Here is a 22,357-nt window from a genome sequence, read left to right on the forward strand (position 1 = left end):
ACATTGTAAAGACAGCAAAGGAACCAGAAGAACAGTTGAATGGAATAGACAGTGATTTGGAAAGAGTATACATTAGTATCAACAGAAGTAAAATAAGGCTAGTGGCATGCAGTCCAATTAAATCAAGGAATTCTGAAGAAATTAGATTCAGCAATTAGGCATTAAAAGTAGTTGGTGAGTTTTGCTATTTGGCCAGCAAAATTATGGAAGATGCAAAATGCAAACTGGCAATAGAGAGAAAAGCATTTCTGAGAAAGAGAAATTTGTTCCAACATAAATTTATGTTTTATGAAGCATTTTCTGAATATACTTGTCTGGAGTATAGCCTTGTGTGGAAGTGAAATATAGATGATAAACATTTCAAACAAGAAAAGAACTGAAGCATTTGAAATGAGTTGTTACAGGAGGACACAGGACACTAGGTGAATAGACCATGTAACTAATGAGTCAGTGAATCAAAATAGGGGAAAAAGAAATTTGTGGCACAATTTGATCAAAAGAAGGGATTAGTGTAGAACACATTTGAAGCACAAATGAATCTCAACTAATGGAGAAAATGACTCAACAAATTTTAAAACAACTGATCCTTGCATGTGGCATCTAATTGCTGCTTTAAGGCATCTCATGTATCACTAACTGTTTCCTTTTTCATTACCACTGATACACTTCATAATTAATAGCACTTGTTGCATACGGACTGTGTAAATGTTTGCCTTAGGAAACAAATCAAACTGTTCCTTGTGCTTTTTGACTTGTATTTCTGCAGCACCTTCTTTGAGTGGCTGGAGCTTCAGTAATGTCTTGTCAATGACATTCAAAACACCTTCATGGTAATTGAATACCTTCCTTTTCCAGCCTCACCAGTCAGATTCTTGGAGTAATGATTTATGTACCTTATAAACCAACGTACCCATTTCTGCAGACCTTGATCTAAGTATACACTATATGATCACAAGTTACTTTCTGAATGCAAATCTTTTAACCTAAAACACAGCTGTTAATATGTCTAACCTCAAAATTCAACTGACAGTGCTCTAAACTCATTTGTTGACACTTTAAGATCAACTTGCAACTGTATTTTCTAGCATTTTCAAAATTTTTCTTTCTAACACAGTTTAGAAGAAGATTTCCCAAGAACACTTCACTGAAACTGGACCTGTAACCTGTTAAGCTGAATAGTTTCCAGACTAACAGTAGTTTGCAGTCTGTAGTTTTACACAGAATATTTCACTCTCAGCACAAGAAAAAACTGATAATTATACAGAGAGCCGCTTTCCTCATCAGTAACTGCTGTTGGCCTTCCTCATTTAACAATCAAATACAAATACACTCCTGGAAATGGAAAAAAGAACACATTGACACCGGTGTGTCAGACCCACCATACTTGCTCCGGACACTGCGAGAGGGCTGTACAAGCAATGATCACACGCACGGCACAGCGGACACACCAGGAACCGCGGTGTTGGCCGTCGAATGGCGCTAGCTGCGCAGCATTTGTGCACCGCCGCCGTCAGTGTCAGCCAGTTTGCCGTGGCATACGGAGCTCCATCGCAGTCTTTAACACTGGAAGCATGCCGCGACAGCGTGGACGTGAACCATATGTGCAGTTGATGGACTTTGAGCGAGGGCGTATAGTGGGCATGCGGGAGGCCGGGTGGACGTACCGCCGAATTGCTCAACACGTGGGGCGTGAGGTCTCCACAGTACATCGATGTTGTCGCCAGTGGTCGGCGGAAGGTGCACGTGCCCGTCGACCTGGGACCAGACCGCAGCGACGCACGGATGCACGCCAAGACCGTAGGATCCTACGCAGTGCCGTAGGGGACCGCACCGCCACTTCCCAGCAAATTAGGGACACTGTTGCTCCTGGGGTATCGGCGAGGACCATTCGCAACCGTCTCCATGAAGCTGGACTACGGTCCCGCACACCGTTAGGCCGTCTTCCGCTCACGCCCCAACATCGTGCAGCCCGCCTCCAGTGGTGTCGCGACAGGCGTGAATGGAGGGACGAATGGAGACGTGTCGTCTTCAGCGATGAGAGTCGCTTCTGCCTTGGTGCCAATGATGGTCGTATGCGTGATGGGCGCCGTGCAGGTGAGCGCCACAATCAGGACTGCATACGACTGAGGCACACAGGGCCAACACCCGGCATCATGGTGTGGGGAGCGATCTCCTACACTGGCCGTACATCACTGGTGATCGTCGAGGGGACACTGAATAGTGCACGGTACATCCAAACCGTCATCGAACCCATCGTTCTACCGTTCCTAGACCGGCAAGGGAACTTGCTGTTCCAACAGGACAATGCATGTCCGCATGTATCCCGTGCCACCCAACGTGCTCTAGAAAGTGTAAGTCAACTACCCTGGCCAGCAAGATCTCCGGATCTGTCCCCCATTGAGCATGTTTGGGACTGGATGAAGCGTCGTCTCACGCGGTCTGCACGTCCAGCACGAACGCTGGTCCAACTGAGGCGCCAGGTGGAAATGGCATGGCAAGCCGTTCCACAGGACTACATCCAGCATCTCTACAATCGTCTCCATGGGAGAATAGCAGCCTGCATTGCTGCGAAAGGTGGATATACACTGTACTAGTGCCGACATTGTGCATGCTCTGTTGCCTGTGTCTATGTGCCTGTGGTTCTGTCAGTGTGATCATGTGATGTATCTGACCCCAGGAATGTGTCAATAAAGTTTCCCCTTCCTGGGACAATGAATTCACGGTGTTCTTATTTCAATTTCCAGGAGTGTATATTTAGGACAGTATCATGGTGAAGGAAAGCAGGCAGATTCCATACTCCTAGCTTTCGAGAAAGTGTCCACTGCACACTGTTGACAAAGGTCAGACTGTATGGATAAGGTTCCTAGCTTGCTCGAAGTGCAGAAAAATATAGGTTAATACATGTGCCTAGATAAAGCAATACGGTAACATTCAAATACCCCATTAGTAGTGTGCTGCTTGACATAATCACATCACTCAAATATCTAGGCATAACATTGCAAAGTGATATGAAATGAAGTGAGTTTATCTGATTGGCAGTAGGGAAGGCAAATACTAAACATTGTACTATTGGAAAAATTTTGGGAAAGTGTAGCTCACCTATAAAGTAGATAGCATATAGAATAGTGTCACCAATTCTATTCTTAGGTGAAGATCAAGGGGCTTCTGAAGGTTTTGCTAGTGTGGCGAGCTGCATCAAAGCAGTCATGAGACTGAAGACAGCAACAGACAAACAATTAGAGTGCCATCAGATTTATAAATGGATTAGGTATTTATGGGTGAGGTAAAAACTGACAAGCAGATACCATTCTTACAAAATAGTTACTATATGCTAAGTTACAAGTGATGGAAAAAATTATTGACATAATATAAAATATGTGGAGGGAGTATGAAAATATTTGTGAGTTTAATGGTATTATATCTTAACAATATTTCAACATGAAACTGGTTATGTACAAAGTCTTTGGTGTTATTCTAGTTCTCCTCTTTCTGATGGAACAAATGGATGTTTCATCAAAAGTCTTGTGTGATTTATTTTCATGTTTTCAGTGAATAAAATACCAATTTTACAGGGCTATTCAAAAAGAAGGAAGAGATTTCAAACATTTATCACCTCCACACTACTAAAGATAGAAACATGAATCCAACGTTTGTGGAAAGAGATAATTTCAAATTTTTATGTATTCAATGTGAGCACCATGTGTTACACAACAAATATCAAAACAGTGGCCCATTACTTGCCACACACAAAGCAGCTGGTCTCTTGTTGTCAAATTCACAGCTTCAACAATGCGATGTCACAGACTTTCAAGTGTTGGACAGAGGGAGCATAAAAATGTGCTCTTTTACATAACCTTAGACATATAAGTCACAAGAAGTCAAATCTGGAGACCTGGGAGGTCACTGGTGATGAAGTTCATCTTCTGCTCCTCCTCTTCCAGTCCAACACCTGGAATGGTGACCTTCAGGTAACATTGGATGTACTTAGAGAAATGTGCCAAGGCACCATTTTGCATTAAGCTGAAGTCATTTGAATCACCTTCATGTTGAGGAAATAAACAGTTTTGAAGCAAGTCTAGCTGTGTAATTCCAAAATTAAACTGTTCTCTGTCCACAAATGTTGGCATTGTGGTGCTACCTTTTGTAATTTGGAAGATATAAATGTCTGAAATCTGTTTCTTGATTCTGAATAGCCCTGTATTTTAATCAGCTGATGATGATTTGACACCCATGGTTGTTCCCACTGCCACTGCCAATTAGCACTTCACACAGATGTTACCCGGCAATACTGATGAAAGGTAGTCTTGATCCACTGTCACATGTAGCTGCTAATATGTATGCACATTTTTGGAGCTCTGTTTTATTACTGACTTTACTGCAAAAATGAAATGTCTACAGTCCTTGTAACAGTGGCCATGAAATGTGACTTGGAACAGCATGTATTTTAAGATACATGTGTAGTAATGTGATGAAATTAACAACACATTCAAAGACTTAATACTGCTATAGCTATTGGACTTTCACCCCACAGTACGTATACTTACTACTGTACTTTACTTAACACTGTAACCGTGAGGTTGCATATGCATCTTGCCTAATGCAGGGGCATTAGAGCAGTGAGATGATTTATCACTAGAAACCTGACACAGCTTCTCACCATCATCAACAGTAGCAAAAACACACACACACACACACACACACACACACGTTGATCAGAAAATTATTTCTCATGTATTATCTTTAATGCTATACAAAGTACACTTAATGTGATATTTCATGTCTTAATATAGGATTATGTGACACCTCCCACCTCGTTGTAAAAATATTATAGACACTGACCTCAGAGACAATAAAATTTTTCTTGTCACCTCATCAGTAGTGCCAATGGATTATTATTCCCATTTATTTACATTCATTTTACACTTTCATGTGACTACAACTCACAAAGTTAAGAATGGCAACTTTCTTCATTCTCGACAGAATTATACAACATAAACTCATTTTACATTTTTACCTCTGACCACATCACACAAAATTATGAGTGTTATCATTCTTTATTTTCAACAGTTATACATATTTTCACAAAACATGTCAATATTTTACCACTACATTGTATCACTTTGGGCATAATTGTGGGATATCTGATTTTGAAGAATGGGATTCAGTGTCCCTAGTTCTCGTTGGTAGAGGACTAGTAGCCCTCCACAGTCTCTGTCTGGCTGTAGGGGAAAGCTTCATTGACCTCTCACCATAGTCTACATTAGTTTGCTGCACTGTGGTATATCTCACAGTGAGCTGGGGTATTTCTCACAAGTGCGCTGGGAGCACAGTCATTCACAACATTATTTCTCATACAAATTCTGACCCAACAGTCTATACTTGCTATTCGACACATGTTCTTACCACTATTTCGTCACTATTTACAATAAATATATAGGTAACACTAGATTATTAATACACATAAAATAGTGGATTCTAAGCCACAGGGGATACTCAGGATCCACTTGCCTGTACACCATCCTTTGAAGGCTTCATTTGTTGATAATTTCCTCTTGTAGTTCATCAGTCTTAAGCCCAGCAACTTCAGAGTTGTCCAACTGGAGAACTACATGCTTTAAAGGCAGCAATACAGGTATTCCTGAGATTTTTGCTTCTCATCTTCTATAATACAATGGTCTATTTACATCATATTTGAGTTTGAGCTCAGTTCCAGTGGTTGCAGAAAAATATTAATGGATTAAGGATGAGTCCACCTTTTTGTAAGTACACAAATTAGTGTTTTACTGTATCACCCAAAAATGGGTCACAGCATTTGTAGCATTCTCAGTGGGTTTCTTGCTATTTTCCTGAAAATACATACGTACGAGTTATTTTTGGATATGGAATATGATGCATCAAATTTTGTTGTCATTTAAATTATATGTGCACTTTGGCCTTTATTTTACACTGAGTGTGTCCTGTGGCTGCACACCAAAATAAGCCACAGGTCTAAATCAGAACACTAGACATCTGCATACATGAGGGATGTTAGAAGACCGTCTGCATTAATTTTATTATCCGATCTTTAATTTGTATATTTTGGTGAAATTAATGACATATGTTCGTTTCTGTCCTTACCATTTTCTTATTTTCCTAGTTCTTAGTTGTGACAAGTTTGTTTTATATATCAAACGACATTTCGTATAATTGATCGGGACCTGTGGGCATCGACAAAGATTTTGTGAAGCTATGGTAAGGCGAACTATTTCGTTTAGTTTGTATCTTCATATATTCTCTTTTGCTTTTTGATAGTATTTACTCACGTTTTCTCCGCCGTAACTTGGACACACCCATTTCTCTGCACAAATTTATGCCTCTGATGCCCTTTCTGCTGTCGTTTCTCATTTGTTTAATCTTTAGTTTTTCTTTGACGCCCGCGAACTTTGAAATGTCGTCTGTGTGTGTGTGTGTGTGTGTGTGTGTGTGTGTGTGTGTGTGTGTGTCGGATAATTCAATTAGAATGTTGAATAGTCTTTTATTACATAGTACTGTTTGGTCATTGATAACTTTTTGCCCCGTGTGGTAGCCTTGTGGAGATAGTAATTGTCTTCTATTTTCAAAAGTTGTGACATATGGTTTCTGTGTTTCAGGATTTACGTCTGTTTCTATGCTACCAGAGGAGTAGTCGTTTTTAATGAGATGCTCTGCAAATGTGGAAAGTGTGTTGTCACTTTTCAGTGGTCATAAATGTTCTGAGTATCAAATTCGGAAATTTCTGCATATCTGTCCAATGTATCTGAGTATCTTATTCGGAAACAGTAAGCCAAAGAGAGCTCCTAAATACCATTAATTCACTGAAGAGTAAGTATTCAACTGGTATTGATGATATTCCCGACTATATCATAAAAATAACAGCAAGACAGATGCTTTCGCCTTTATTGGACATATGCAATTCATCCTTATCGTGTGGTGTCTTCCCTCAGCAACTGAAAATGTCGAAAGTAATATCCCTATATAAAGGTGATCAGCAATGTATGGGTAATTATAGGCCTGTGTCTCTATTGTCAGGGCTTTCGAAAATTATTGAAAAAGTGTTCCTTTCAAAACTAAGTACATTCTTCGAAAAGAATAATATTATTTCTGGATGTCAACATGGCTTCAGACCACAGCGATCAATTGGAACAGCCACTTTCAATCTGATAAACCATGTCTTAAATGCAGTGGACAACAACAGAAATATCTCAGGTTTACTCTTGGACCTAACAAAAGCTTTTGATGTGATTGATCATGGTATACTCCGGAGGAAGCTTGAATGGTATGGTGTAAGAGGTGTGCCAAATCAGTGGATTGAATCATATTTGGAATATCGCTCTCAGGTAACTGAAATTAAGTACGCGGAAGGAAATGAACTCCAGGTACATCTTTAAGAACCATGTTGACTAAACCAAGGTGTTCTACAGGGCTTCATTTTAGGTCCCTTTCTTTTTTTGGTCTACATTACTATTTTCCCATCACGCATTAGGGATTCTGTACCAGTACTGTTTGCAGATGACGAAGGGAATAAAGAAGAAAATCTTACTGCATCTGCAAAAGATATTACAAAAAGATGTGTCTGAATGGTTTACCAGAAACAGGCTAATAGTCAATCCCCAAAAAATGGTACTCATGAATTTCCACACTGATCAAAATAAAAATCCGGTACAACCTGTAATATGTATAGATAACCAAAACATTAGTGCTGTCAATGAAACTAAATTTCCTGGGATTCATATCCAGGAGAATCTTAAATGGAGCACTCATATCACATCCCAAAATTGAAAACTAGCAAAAATGAGCTATGTAGTAAGAATTCTTTGCAACAATACTAGTGTAGAAACAGTTAGGGCTGTAGACTTTGCTCGTGTACATTCAATTCTGAAGTACGGTATCATTTTCTGTGGAAATGTACACCAAGCCATAACAGTTTTCAGGAAACAAAAGGCTATTATAAGAATAATGAAACGAGTGAGCAGCAGAAAACCATGCAAACCTTTCTTTAAAGATCTTACCCCTTCCCTGCATTTATATACTGGAAGTAGTCATGCAAGTCAAAAAAAGCATACTGAGAAAAGAAAACCTTTTTCCTCAAAACAAAAGTGTCCATGATTACAGTACCAGGTCAGACAGTGACATACATGCTATTCATTGTAACACAACATTATGCCAAAAAGGTGTATATCATGATTGAACAAAACTTTACAACATATTACCAAGGCATACAAAATCTCTTCCTGAACTACAAAGCTTTAAAAAGTCTGTGACAGCCTACCTTCTAAGAAACTGCTACTATTCAATTTCACAGTATCTTATACAAGAAAAAATGTAATTTATATCTTTAATTGTAGAAATAAGTTATAAATATTCAGTATTTTAGAATTTTGTAATTATTAACTGTATAGATCCAATTTGTCATAAAAATTTAAATCATGTATGTTTGACATTTGAAAAACCAATAGCTAAAAAAGATTTTCTGTCCAATATACTGTGTACAATATATATACTGAAAAAGAGAATTATAGGGACAAATAAATAACTTGAAATTTCTGCATGTCTGCCCAATGTATACTGAATCACAGTATTTGCAGGTTAGTTGGTATATACCTACTTTGTTGAATCTGTCTTTGGTGATGTTAGGTATTTTCAGTCTTTTCTGCCAAGTGTTGTTTGTTTTATATGGCACATTTATACCTTGTTCCTTCGTGATGTTTCTTTTGTGTGTGTTATTTTGTTGCCAAATGTCATGGTGTACCATATTTCCTTGTTGTTTGCATTTTCTTCGTCTTCTGTGCCTCTGGTGTTCTCTGTTGTGTGGTTATCAGTCATATGTTATATTCTGTGTCAGTTGTGTTTTTATTTTATGGTTTAGCTTATCAACAATGTTTATTTTGTAACCATTTTCTGTGGCAGTCTGTCTGATTATATTTAGTTCTTGTGTGTAGCTATCTCTGCCCATTGGAAATCTGTTCAGTCCATGTAGTTAATTGAAACCATCTAACAGGCCATGACTTACAAAAGGGATAAAATTACCCTGTAAACAGAAAAGGGAAATGTATCTTATAGCTAGGAGGAGTAATGATCCAGAAGGTTCGATCAAAGTGTCCGATCCCACCCGTCGGCTTTGACCTATGATGTGAGGCTGTTGTGCTGTGTGACGTCATGACGGCGTGGAGTTTGGTTTGTGAGTGTGGCATGTTTGTAGGTGTCTTTGTGGTGCTGTTCGTGGTGCCCTCTGGTGGTGTGTTTAGGGGTTTCATGTTGTGTGGTGTATTGGGTTCAGTTTAGTGTTACTAGTTGTTCTGGCCTGTTCTTGTTTGGCTGTGTGTGTGGAGAGGAATTGTTTTCAGTGAGTTAACAATTTAGTGCTTTTGTGTGAAAGTTATTGTAGTGCTGTTTGCTGCATGTCGTGTGTTAATTTGAGTAAATTAATTTGTTGCTGCTCTTGTTAGATATGGATATGATGGATAAAATTAACAGTGTGCGCTTGCATGCTATGACAGGGGTGAGTCTGTTGGAGTTGATTAAATTTCTGCAGCTGTTTGGCTTGTTGGCGGAGGTTGTGAAGTGCGCTGTTTGTGGGCATGACATGAAATTGGCAAAAGTTCCGGCGTCTCAGACCAGACATGGTTATATGGGGCAGTACTATAGGGATAACCTGTGGCGCTCCATATGTCGCGGTTCCTGGTTCGAGAAGTCTAGGTTGGGCATGTGTGAGATTGTGTTGTTCATGTATTACTTTTGTTACAAATTCTCTCATTATTTTGCTCGCTTGAGACTCGTGTGAGTGAGAAGAGTGTGCTTGACTGGTTTTTATTTTGTCGTGAAGTATGTTCTGAGTTTATTAAGTATGGGGGTAAGTTGGTTGGGCCTGGGGTTGTGGTGGAGGAGGACAAGTCGCAGTCTGGGAAAAGGAAATATGGGAGGGGTACGTCTGTGGTTAGTCTCTGGGTGTGGGGGGCTGTTTTACCAGGGCTTGGGTGTTCGGAATGCGTTTTTAGTGTTGTGGAGGGGCATGACAGTTCTAGAATCATTTAAAGGGAGTCTACACTCTGTATCGCAGAAGTACCTGGATCATGCTATATTAGTCAGAGGCAGCTTCAACCTACCTAGTATAGACTGAGATGTCTTTGGATTCATTACAGGTGGTACAGACAAGCCGTCGTGTGAATTACTTTTGAACACATTATTCGAAAACTGACATGACCAGCTAAATTGACAGCCAATGCGTAGTGGAAATATTTTAGATCTGGTAACCATGAACAGACCAGACCTCATCGATGGTGTCAGTGTTAAGACAGGGATTAGTGATCATGATGCTGTCATTATGACTATGGTTACGACAGTTAAAAACTCGGTCAAGAAGGCTAGGAGAGTATTCTTACTAGAAAGAGCAGATAAGCAGTTGTTAGTATCCCACTTATAAGGGGAGGTCGCCAATTGTGCAATTCAGATTCAATTCATACTGCGCATGATAAAAGCTCATGGCCAAAGGTGTAATGTGGCAAAGCACCAAGATGCACTTCTCAGCCGTTGTCGAGAAAATCGACAGTTAAAATAAACCGTTGCGGTGAAATACTCTCAACGATTAATAATTATCGACAGCGTCGTGGCGCAGTGGTAAGTGCTCGGGTTTGTAATCCAAAGGTCACCGGATCGAATCTCGCGCCATGCAATTTTTTTTTTTTAGTATTTGTTTTTTGTTATTCAAATGTGTCTACACACACACACACACACACACACACACACACACACACACACACACAGATATAATTCCCGGCAATCAGTTGCAACAATTATGCATATAATAAGTTGTTGACAGTCGTTTGTCATGGAAAAACTGGCGACTTCGAACGTCATTATGTTTTCCGCAAACAAAGTTGTATTTCACAAATGTTATTAATTGTCTTCATAATGTTAACCACGTATAGTTAAAGGAAGACATAGAAATGATATTCCGAAACGAATACGTATAGCGTAAGTCAAACGTTCGAATTAGAATAGAGACCCCACGAACACAAATTTGCTGTGGCAGGTATGAAATATAAGCTCCGTTACTCGCTCGTTACACTTGAAGGACAGATGTTGAATGGGCCGAAATGAACCGCTGCATAAAAGCGTAGTTGCCTGCTAACTTCGAAAGAAGGTAGATGCGGTCCCTAGCGCAACTTATAACATCGTCGAAAATCAGTGCGGACGTGAGAGCTTTGGTACACCCTGTTAAACAAACGGAAAAATGGAGGCGGTACAATTGGAGAGCGATCCGCCTTCACCAAAATGCATAAGAAATTCATTGATAGTTATATATGGTTACCCTCTCCCTTAAAACCCACATCCTTTCGTCTTTCCCTCTCCTTCCTTCTTTCGTGATGAGGCAACAGTTTGTTGCGAAAGCTTGAATTTTGTGTGTATGTTTGTGTTTGTTTGTGTGTCTGTCGACCTGCCAGCACTTTCATTTGGTAAGTCACATCATCTTTGTTTTTATATATATATTTGAATTACGAAAAACTAATAATAAAAAAAAAAAATGTTGCATGGCGCGACATTCGATCCGGCGACCTTCCGATTACAAACCCGAGCGCTTACCGCTGCGCCACGACGCTGTATAAAATTATTAACCGAAGAGGGCATTTCACCGCAACGGTTTATTTTAACTGTCGATTTTCTCGACAACGGCTGAGAAGTGCATCTTCGGGCTTTGCCACATTACACCTCTGGCCATGAGCTTTTATTATGCGCAGTATGAATCGAATCTGAATTTCACAATTGGCGGCCTCCCCTTGTTAGTAAATGAATCGACTTCATTTACTTCCGGTACAACGGATGTGGAAGAATTATGGACAAATTTTAAACACATTGTAAATTATGCATTGGAGAAGTATGTGCCAAAAAAGTGGGTTACGGACAGAAAAGACCCACCATGGTTTAACAGCGCAATTGGGAGAATGCTCAGGAAGCAAAGACAGTTGCACTAGCAGTACAAGAAAGATCGCGAGAATGAGGACAGGCAAAAGTTAATAGAGATTCGTGCTGCAATAAAAAGAGCAATGAGCAAATCATACAACCACAACCACCGTCACACCTTAGCAAAAGATCTTGCTGAAAACCCAAGGAAATTCTGGTCTTACGCAAAATCGGTAAGCGGGTCGAAGGCTTCCATCCAGTCACTCACTGATCAGTCTGGCCTGACAACGGAAGACAGCAAAACGAAAGCTGAAATTTTAAATTTAGCATTTGAGAAATCTTTCACGCAAGAGGATCGTACAAACATACCGTACAGATTCCCGTATGGAGGACATAGTGATAGACATCCCTGGGGTTGTGAAGCAGCTGAATGGATTGAAAATAAATAAATCACCAGGTCCTGATGGGATTCCGATTCGGTTTTGCAGAGAGTACTCTACTGCATTGGCTCCTTACTTAGCATGCATTTATCGCGAATCTCTTGCCCAACGTTAAGTCCCGAGTGACTGGAAAAAAAGCGCTGGTGATGCATGTATATAAGAAGGGTAGAAGGATGGATCTTCAAAATTACAGACCAATATCCTCAACATCGGTTTGTTGCAGGATTCTCGAACATATTCTCATTTCGAATATAATGAATTTCCTTGAGACAGAGAAGTTGCTATCCACGCAACAACACGGCTTTAGAAAGCATTGCTCCTGCGAAACACAACTCGCCATTTTTTCACATGATATCTTGCGAACCATGGATGAAGGGTATCAGATGGATGCCATATTCCTTGACTTCCGGAAAGCGTTTGACTCGGTGCTCCACTGCAGACCCCTAACTAAGGTATGAGCATATGGGATTGGTTCCCAAATATGTGAGTGGCTCCAAGACTTCTTAAGTAATAGAACCCAGTATGTTGTCCTCGATGGTGAGTGTTCATCGGAGGTGAGGGTATCATCTGGAGTGCCCAGGGTGGTGTGGTAGGTCTGCTGTTGTTTACTATCTACATAAATGATCTTTTGGATAGGGTGGATAGCAATGTGCGGATGTTTGCTGATGATGCTGTGGTGTACGGGAAGGTGTCGTCTTTGAGTGACTGTAGGAGGATACGAGATGACTTGGACAGAATTTATGACTGGTGTAAAGAATGGCAGCTAACTCTAAATATAGATAAATGTAAATTAATGCAGATGAATAGGAAAAAGAACCCCATAATGTTTTAATACTCCATTAGTACTTTACCGCTTGACACAGCCACGTCGATTAAATATTTGGGCCTAACATTGCAGAGCGATATGAAGTGGGACAAGCATGTAATGGCGGTTGTGGGGAAGAGGGATAGTCGTCTTTGGTTCATTGGTAGAATTTTGGGAAGATGTGGTTCATCTGTAAAGGAGACCACTTATAAAACACTAATATGACCTATTATTGAGCACTGCTCGAGCATTTGGTATCCCTATCAGGTTGGATTGAGGGAGGACATAGAAGCAATTCAGAGGCGGGCTGCTAGATTTGTTACTGCTAGGTTTGATCATCACGTGAGTGTTACGGAAATGCTTCAGGAACTCGGGTGGGAGTACAATCTTACTGCCGCCGACTTATATTTCACGGAAAGACAGCAAAGATAAGATAAGAGAGATTAGAGCTCATACAGAGGCATATAGACAGTCATTTTTCCTTTGTTCTGTTTGGGAGTGGAACAGGGAGAGAAGATGCTAGTTGTGGTACAAGGTACCCTCCGCCACGCACCGTATTGTGGATTGCAGAGTATGTATGTAGATGTAGATGTAGACGTAGTTTCCACCATATTTGTGACGTCATGGGTCAAAGGAGACAGTTGGAATTGAATGCTTCTGTATTTCCGATCCAGAAAGAGTGAAACATTATAAAAACTACTGCACTGTTTTAAGAAAAGTTATTGAAAAGTCCAGAATATATATGCATTATGTCTGGGATTAGTGCATCTGACAACAACATTAAAACAATTTGGAATGTTGTTAAATGGGAAACAGAGCAGCTGAGAGAAGAGGAAGACTGTATTTCTATCAAACTCAGTGCAAAGTTTGTTAACAAGAACTCAGAAGCAGAAAACATTTTTAACGATCATTTTTTTAGTATTTTAGAGAAAATAGGATCCAGCCATTCATTAGAAAATGCAAGGCTGTATGTGAAAGAGGCAATACCTACGTAATTTGATAAAACTGAAATTCAACCCACCTCTCCTACTAAAATGAGGAAAATTATAAATTCACTCAAAAGTAAAAGCTCACTTGGAATTGATGGCAGAGTACTAAAAGCTTATTCCCAACAGATAAGTATGATTCTCAGCCACATACGTAGCAGCTCACTGAAACAGGGCATTTTTTCATATAGACTAAAATAGAAGGGGATATGTTTCTTGCTAACAACTACTGCCCAATCTCACTTCTGACAGCTTTATCCGAAATTTTTGAAAAAATAATGTATTCAAGAGTAACATCACATATTTGTAAAAATGAAGTATGGTACTAACAAAATGTCAATTTGGTTTTGAAATTAACAGTACAGATAGTCTGCAAAAATCAGCAGAGTCCTCTAACTGGGGAGGTATCAAGAATAGTGTACCACAGGGTTCAGTTTGAGTCCCTTTTTGTTCATAATATATATCACTGACTTGCCACTCTATATTCATGAAGATGCAAAGCAAGTTCATTTTGCTGATGATATAAGTATGGTAACCACACCCAACAAACAAGAATCACCTGAGGAAATTGTAAATAATGTATTTCGGGAAATTATGAAGTGGTTGTCTGCAAATGGACTGTCACTAAATTTTGAGAAAACACAGTATATACAATTCTGTACACTAAAGCAAATGGCATAAAACCATTTATAAATATAGACTATGAACCGAAGTCTGTTGCTAATTCTGGGTGTGTGCAGTGATGGTAAATTGAATTGGGAGAAACACATTGATGATCTGATGGAACAGTTAGGTTCAGCTACTTATGCTATTAGGGTTAGTGCAAATTTTGCTGACAAACATATCAGTAAATTAGCTTACTACGCCTATTTTCACTCATTGCTTTCATATGGCATCATATTTTGGGGTAATTCTTGATTAAGAGAAAAAGTATTCATTGCACAAAAGCATGTAATCAGAATGATAGCTGCAGCCCACCCAAAATCACCTTGCAGTCATTTATTTAAGATACTCAGGATATTCACAGTACCTCCTCAATACATACATTTACATACGAAATTTGTTATTAATAACCCATCCCAATTCAAAAATTACTGTATAGTGCATAGGTACAACACTAAAAGAAAGTTGATCATCACTATTCTGGCTTAAATCTTACTTTGGCACAGAAAAGGGTAAACTATGCTGCCACAAAAATCTTTGGCCATTTGTTAAATTGCATTAAAAGTCTGACATAAGCAATCCAACATTTAAAAACAAGTTTTAAAAAATTTCTGAATGACAACTCTTACTCAATAGATGAATTTTTAGATATGAAGCAGTAAAAATAATTGTGTAAAGAAAAATTATGTTAAAGTGACATGATTCACATCATTATGAAATGTCACATTCATGATCTGTGGAATAAGTATTTAATTATGTATGTAGGATGTATCTGAGGCTGTCGTGCTTGTGGATTGTTTGGTGGTTTGTTGTGCTGCGGATAATTGTACTGTTCGGTGTTGGTTTTCTATACACTGAAAACCAGTGTTCATATTTTTTTGGTTTCTGTTGTGATGTCAAGTAAATCTATGTATCTGTCTCTTCAGTTTCAAAGGTGAAGGGTATTTTTGGGTGACCAGTATTGATGGCTCTGTGTATTCTGAGCATCCAATAATGTGTTTCATCTGTCGAGCAAATTATGTCATCAACATAACTGTACCAGTATATTACTTTGTACTGTTTTGTTTTTATTATTTCTCCAAAGATTTTGTTTTCAAGGTGGTTAAGGAAGATGTTGGCCAGTAGGCCATTTATCGGTAACCCCATGTAGGATGTAGAATTCATCTATAACTCTGAAATAGTTTAAACCTGTGATTACCTTCAAAATAGTAGAGACTTCCTGTGAATGTGTTTTTGGTATTATATTTGTCCAGTGTAGTTGTCTTTCAATCACTTTGATTGTTTCTTCAGTTGGTATGCGGGCGTGCATTGATTTGGTGATAAAACAAAACAATAATTTGTGTTCTTGCAAAAAGTGGATCCGAGCTTAATCCATTGTCCATTTATATATTTAAAATGGGTATTACATGACGATCCACAGTGAAAGGTACTGTCTAGTGCAACAGCCATCTGGTGGTAGAATAGCTGAAACTATGGAAATTAGCAGACACATTATCCCCACAAAAGAGAACAGTTCTAAACTGCTGTCAATCCATGCATGCGCAGTAGGCAGCAATGACTCACATGAAGGATGTACCACAGTGCCTTCAGCTTCTTGTCTGTATATTGTTAGGCAGCTAGTGCTTAATGTTTAGTTTTTAATGTTTGATATTTTGCGCATTTTTTTTTTTTTTTTCCTCCAATAAGTAGGTTTCATAATTGCAGGAAAAGAGCTGTTCTTGCAGTAGACTTTTTAAATTTGCTAACAGTGTTTCCCTTTTCTATGAAGATCTCTTTACTTTTCCAATATGCAGTCTATATGTTTTGCATAGTCATGCGTGCTTCTATAACGTTGAATTTCTAATCTAGACATTGGTGCTATGGCAATTTGCACTTCCTGTCAATATAATTTTTTAGATATCTGTAATTCCTTTTATCTGATTCATTTGTTGCATTTTTACATTTGCTCCTTGAGTTACTTATCTTCACTAACTAATACATTATTCAAGGATGTCTATTGAACTTTGTCTTTTTGCTTACTTGATCCTCTGTTAGTCTCGCTATTTCGTCTTTAGAAGCTACCCATTTTGAAAATTCTTTTTGATATCTCTGTCTTACTATTACATTATAAGTGTGAAACTTTCTAGTGTGTACTTTGTACAACTAATTGTAAGTTAAGAACAGAAGACCCATCAACAGCTCTTAACTTCTCTCTGAAGCCAGTGTAATCACAAAAATAATTTGAAATCATCACATGCACCTACATATTGAGCCCTACTTGGTAACAGAATGACATACTACCATAGTTTACTTTTTCATACAACTGCATCACCTTAAAACTCAGGAAGAGTATCATTTGTCTACATTTCCCCAGCATGATTGATATTACTGTAAGCTCCAATACTACAGTCATTAGTTTCCTCAGCGTTAATTCCTTCTGTAATTGTCATTTTAATATATCAAATGGTGGAAAATCCGGGATGGAATAATGACAGAATTATGAAAAATACAGACTGGCACTCACCATACAGTGGAGATGTTGGGCTGCGCATAGGAAGAACAAAAAGACTGCCAAACATTTAAGCTTTCAGCCAAAAAGGCCATCACTGATGTGCTGGAGTGGGTGGAGAGTGGAAAACAATGGCTAATGAAGGCCGAGGTCAAAAGGGTTACAGGAACATAGGATATACTCCAGAGAGAGTTCTCATCTGCACAGTTCAGAAAAACTGATGTTGGTAGGAAGGATTGTGGCACAGGCTGTGAAGCAGTCATATAAAATGAAGAATGTTGTGTTGGGCAGTGACTCAGCAACTGGGTGGTCCAGCTGTCTCTTGGGCACTGTTTGCTGGTGACCATTCACATTCAGACAGACAGATTGTTGGATGCTAGGCCCACATAGAACACATCACAGTGGTTGCAGCTTAGCTTGTAGATAACATGACTTGTTTCACAGGTTGCTCTGCCTCTAATGGGATAGGTGAGGCTTGTGACAAGACTGGAGTAGGTGGTGGTGGGAAGAAGTATGGGACAGGTCTTGAATCGAGGTCTATTACAGTGGTATTAGCTCTGAGGCAACAAGTTGGGAGCAGGGGTTGTGTCTGGATGAATGAGGAAATTGTGTAGTTTTGGTGAGCGGCAGAATACTACTGTGTGGGAGGGGTGGGAAGGATTGCGGCTAGGACAGCCCCCATTTCAGGGCATGACAAGAGGCAGTTGAAACCGTGGCAGAGCATGTGATTCAGTTGCTCCAGTCCTGAATGGTACTGAGTCACGTGGGGAATGCTCCTCTGTGGTGAGATGATGTGACTTTTGTAGATGGAGGTTGACTGGAGAGATAAGGCATGGGAGATCTGTTTGTGTTCGAGGTTGGCAATGTAATTACAGTTTGTATATTTCAAGTGGGATTGTTCATCATTACAGATGCAGTGGCCACAGGTGACTAGGCTTTATGAAATGAGTGGCAGCTGTTGAAGTGGAGGTATTTCTCACGTTTAGAAGAGTTGATATGGATGGATGTACAGAAATAGTAGCCATCTTTAAGAGGAGGTCAATATCAAGGAAGGTGCCCTGTTGGGTTGAGGAGGACCAGATGAAGTGAGTGCAGGAGCAGGTGTTGAGATTCCGTAGGAATGTGGATAGCGCACAGGGCCCTCACAACTCGATCCAGATCATAAAGATGTCATCAGTGAATGTGAACCAGGTAAGGTGATTGGTATTCTAGGTGGTTACAAAGGATTCCTCCACATGGCCCGTGAATATGTTGGCATAGGATGCTGCCATGCGGGTGCCCACTGCCATACCCTGTATTTGTTTGCTGGTGATGCCATCAAAGGAGAAGTAATTGTGGGTAAGGATATAGTTGGTCATTGTAACTAGGAAGTAGGTTGTAAGCATGAAATCCATTGGGCATTGGGAAACGTTGAGTTCAATAGTGGCAAGGCCAAGGACATTAGGAATATTAGTGTTAAGGGAGGTGGCAATAATAGTGACAAGTGGGATACCATGTGGTGCCACCAGTGTACTCACAGTCTTTTTACTTCTCTCGTCATCCACTGGCCCCTGCCTCCCCTCCCCCTTCCCTACCTTCTGTCTTAGCTCCTGACTTCACCTAGCTGCCCTACCATTTCTCTACCTTGTTCATGTATGCTCCCATAAGTAGCACTTAACCTTCCCTCACTCCTGCCCTGCTACCTCGCCCCATTCTCATCCCAGCCCCCTCCGTACCACTACTACCCAGACTGCTTCTCACATCATGCACTGCTGCTCACAGTCTGGCCTGAGCACTCAGAGACTGTGGTCATGTGTGATTGCATGTTTGTGTTGTCTAATACTGATTAAGACCTCTTGGCCAAAAGCATACTCGTCTGATAGTCTTTTTGTTCTGCGTATCTGCTACCAACATATGTGCTATGTGGTGAGTAGTAATCTGTCCTTTACATAATATTGTCATTTTAATATACCTCAGTATTATTTTCAGCAGTGCATTGTGCACGTGTGTTTGTTGAGCCCATCTGCCTACTCTTACGGCTGTGCTCCATAATCAGTCCATCATCAACAGGAAAAAGCAGTAATGGTGTCATATTTACATTGTGGAACATGTAAAGATCAATTCAGATCTCCCAGACATTACATCCACTATGAAATTTAACAGCACATGTATATAAGCATTTTGATGCTTGCTTAAAACCATAGTTTTCAACAATTTGCTTACAGGTCCCTTATTATTGTCGTAGCATTCTGACTGATGCATTAAAATTCCATCTTCAAAAATACCATTTAGAAATGCAGTCCTTATATAAAATTGTTTCATGTCCCAGATCTTGCTGCAGGACTAAATGTGCCAGTATAACCTAATCCAAATCACTATACACACGCATTTGACTTTATCAAACCACTTTATCATATGCATTTAATACACTCATTACAGTCCAGTATATTTGTACCATATTTATAAAAGAATTATAGCTCTTCATCATTAAAGTCTTCCTCTTAGATTCATACATAATTATATTACTTTCATTTCTGGAAGTATCCATGCTCCTACACCGTGCTCAGCAAACCACAGTGAAGTGCATAGCATGGTATTGTGCATTGCACCAATTATTAAGGCCTCTTGCTGTTACGATCACATTTGGAGTGTGGAACAATCGTTACTTGAACATTGGTGCACACTGTAATCCTGTCTTTGTGATCTCAGTGGAAGCAGTATTTTGGGTCTTATAAAATATTTCTAGATTCATCAAAGTTGCTTCTTGAAGTTTTCTAAGCTGCCTCTTATAGGATAGTGTGCATCTGTCTTCAAGCAACTGCTAGTTAATTTTCTCAGCACATCTGTAACACTCTCCTATGGGTCAAAGAAACCTGTGACCATTTGTGCTTCCCTTTTTTGCATGGGTTCAGTATCCACAGTTAGTCCTATTTGATATGGGTCACTCACACTTAAGCAATATTGTATGGTGAGTTGCACGAGAATTTTACAAGCAGTCTCTTTGTAGACTGATTGCAATTCCACGTTGGCAGATCATTCTGTAGAAACGCGATGTATGTTGCAGCTGTTTGGGCCCCTGCAATGAAGTGAGGACCAATGAGGTGGTCGCCAATGATTCCGCACCATACATTTACAGTCCACGGTCGCTGTCGCTCTACCTGTCTGAGCCAGCGAGGATTGTCCACGGACCAGTAATGCATGTTCCGTAGATTCACTGCCCCGTGGTTTTTGAAACCCGCTTCATCGGTAAACAGGTAGAACTGCAACGCATTCTCTGTTAATGCCCATTGACAGAATTGCACTCGATGATTAAAGTCATCACCATGTAATTGCTGATGTAGCGACACATGAAACGGGTGAAAGCGGTGACGATGCAGTATGCGCATGACACTACTTTGACTCAGTCTACCGGCTCTCGCAATGTCCCATGTACTCATGTGTGGATTCATGGCAACAGCAGCTAACACACCAACTGCACCCGCTTCTCCTGTGACGGGCCTGTTACAGACCCGTTTGCGTGCTACGACTATACCTGTTGCATACAGTTGGCGGTAGATGTTTTGCAATGTGTGGCATGTTGGATGCTCTCTGTCTGGGTACTGTTCTGCATACGCCCTGCAGGCTTCAGCTGCATTTCGTCGACACTCGCCATAGATGAGTATCATCTCCTCCTTTTCAGAGTTCGGATACACCATGGTCACAGTTCCAACAACACTACACTATCACAGATGTCTGGTAACACTGTGTACCACAGTTGGTCTGCGTGCAGAGACGAATGCAGAATAACAATAGCAGCAAGCGCTACATGTGGACACTGCGACAGCTAGACCAAACTACAACAGTGCACTACAGCCACACTCGTAAACACGGTCGTCATCGTAAACATGTCCCTGCAGATGCTGCTGGCCGACCGTGGCCCGTGTTTGTTACAACACGCAACTGAATGTCGGAGGTTTCAAGCGTCAACTTTAGGTTACAATACCTCCGAATGTAATTAACATTTTACAATGCAACAAATGGCACTGATTACGTATTTGTTTATATGTTCAGATGTGCTAACAAAACTAATGTGGTTCCATTTAAAAAAACGTAGGTTTGTGTTAAAAAACATACGTCCGTGCATTTTTGTATGGTTTGTATTAAACAATTACACTAGCCCCTCTCCTCACGTTCGGTCTGTGGAATCGGTTTGTCAGTATTTGATGTGGTTTATGAAATATATCCAGCGGTAACGTTAGGTGACTCACCCTGTATATTGTTCACACTGGGACCATGAAGATAACGAGTAGAATAATTACTGTACGCACAGAGACATTCAAACAACCATTCTTCCTGAATCCGTATATCATTGGAATAATTGGTAAAATGGGATGTACTCTCTGCCATGCAACACCTCACGGTGGTTTGGAGAGTATAGACGTAGATGTAGATATAGAGTGTAACCTACAGATGCAGAAGTAACTTCAGCTATGCTGCCGAGAAGTGTGTAAGGATTCTTGCTGTTCATATTATATATTTATGACTTTGCAGAAAATACTGACAGTAACCTCAGAATTTTTTCTGCTGCTGTAGTTTACAATAAATTATTGCCTGAAAAAAAGTTGCACAAATATTCTGTCACATTACTGATAACATTCCAAAGTGGTACAAAGATTGGAAACTTGCTTTAAATGTTCATATATGTAAAATCCAACAGCTAAAAAAATGAAAAAACATAGGATACTATGACTACAATATACATACGTCACAGTGGGAATCAGTGAATGCATACAATCATTTGGGTGTAGCAGACTGTATGTATATGAACTGGAACAGTCATTGTTGTTGTTGCTGTTGTTGTTGTTGTGGTCTTCAGTCCTGAGACGGGTTTGATGCAGCTCTCCATGCTACTCTATCCTCTGCAAGCTTCTTTATCTCCCAGTACCTACCGCAACCTACATCCTTCTGAATCTGCTTAGTGTATTCGTCTCTTGGTCTCCCTCTACGATTTTTACCCTCCACACTGCCCTCCAATACTAAACTGGTGATCCCTTGATGCCTCAGAACATGTCCTACCAACCGATCCCTTCTTCTAGTCAAG

General features: G+C 40.0%; 3 long non-coding RNA genes across 5 annotated transcripts in view; 1 reads left to right on the forward strand and 2 right to left on the reverse strand.

The window, feature by feature from the left end:
* LOC126412561 (uncharacterized) overlaps nucleotides 1-22,357 on the reverse strand; it is a 570,924-nt gene that overhangs the window by 309,313 nt on the left and 239,254 nt on the right. Inside the window, exon 3 of one of the 3 annotated variants that reach the window (XR_007575312.1) lies at nucleotides 4,996-5,014. The exons of the other annotated variants lie outside the window; for them this stretch is intronic. This is a non-coding gene — a long non-coding RNA (uncharacterized LOC126412561). Of the gene's footprint in view, nucleotides 1-4,995; nucleotides 5,015-22,357 lie in introns of those variants that run through there. 3 annotated transcript variants of the gene reach the window in all.
* The window catches only part of LOC126412558 (uncharacterized), a 51,873-nt gene continuing 34,551 nt past the window's right edge, over nucleotides 5,036-22,357 (reverse strand). The window contains exon 3 of the long non-coding RNA XR_007575306.1: nucleotides 5,036-5,846. This is a non-coding gene — a long non-coding RNA (uncharacterized LOC126412558). The remainder of the gene's footprint in view (nucleotides 5,847-22,357) is intronic.
* Nucleotides 8,555-22,357, forward strand: part of LOC126412563 (uncharacterized) — a 52,296-nt gene continuing 38,493 nt past the window's right edge. The window contains exon 1 of the long non-coding RNA XR_007575314.1: nucleotides 8,555-8,603. This is a non-coding gene — a long non-coding RNA (uncharacterized LOC126412563). The remainder of the gene's footprint in view (nucleotides 8,604-22,357) is intronic.

Source organism: Schistocerca serialis, chromosome 7 (assembly GCF_023864345.2).
Source record: "Schistocerca serialis cubense isolate TAMUIC-IGC-003099 chromosome 7, iqSchSeri2.2, whole genome shotgun sequence".
Lineage (NCBI taxonomy): Eukaryota > Metazoa > Arthropoda > Insecta > Orthoptera > Acrididae > Schistocerca > Schistocerca serialis.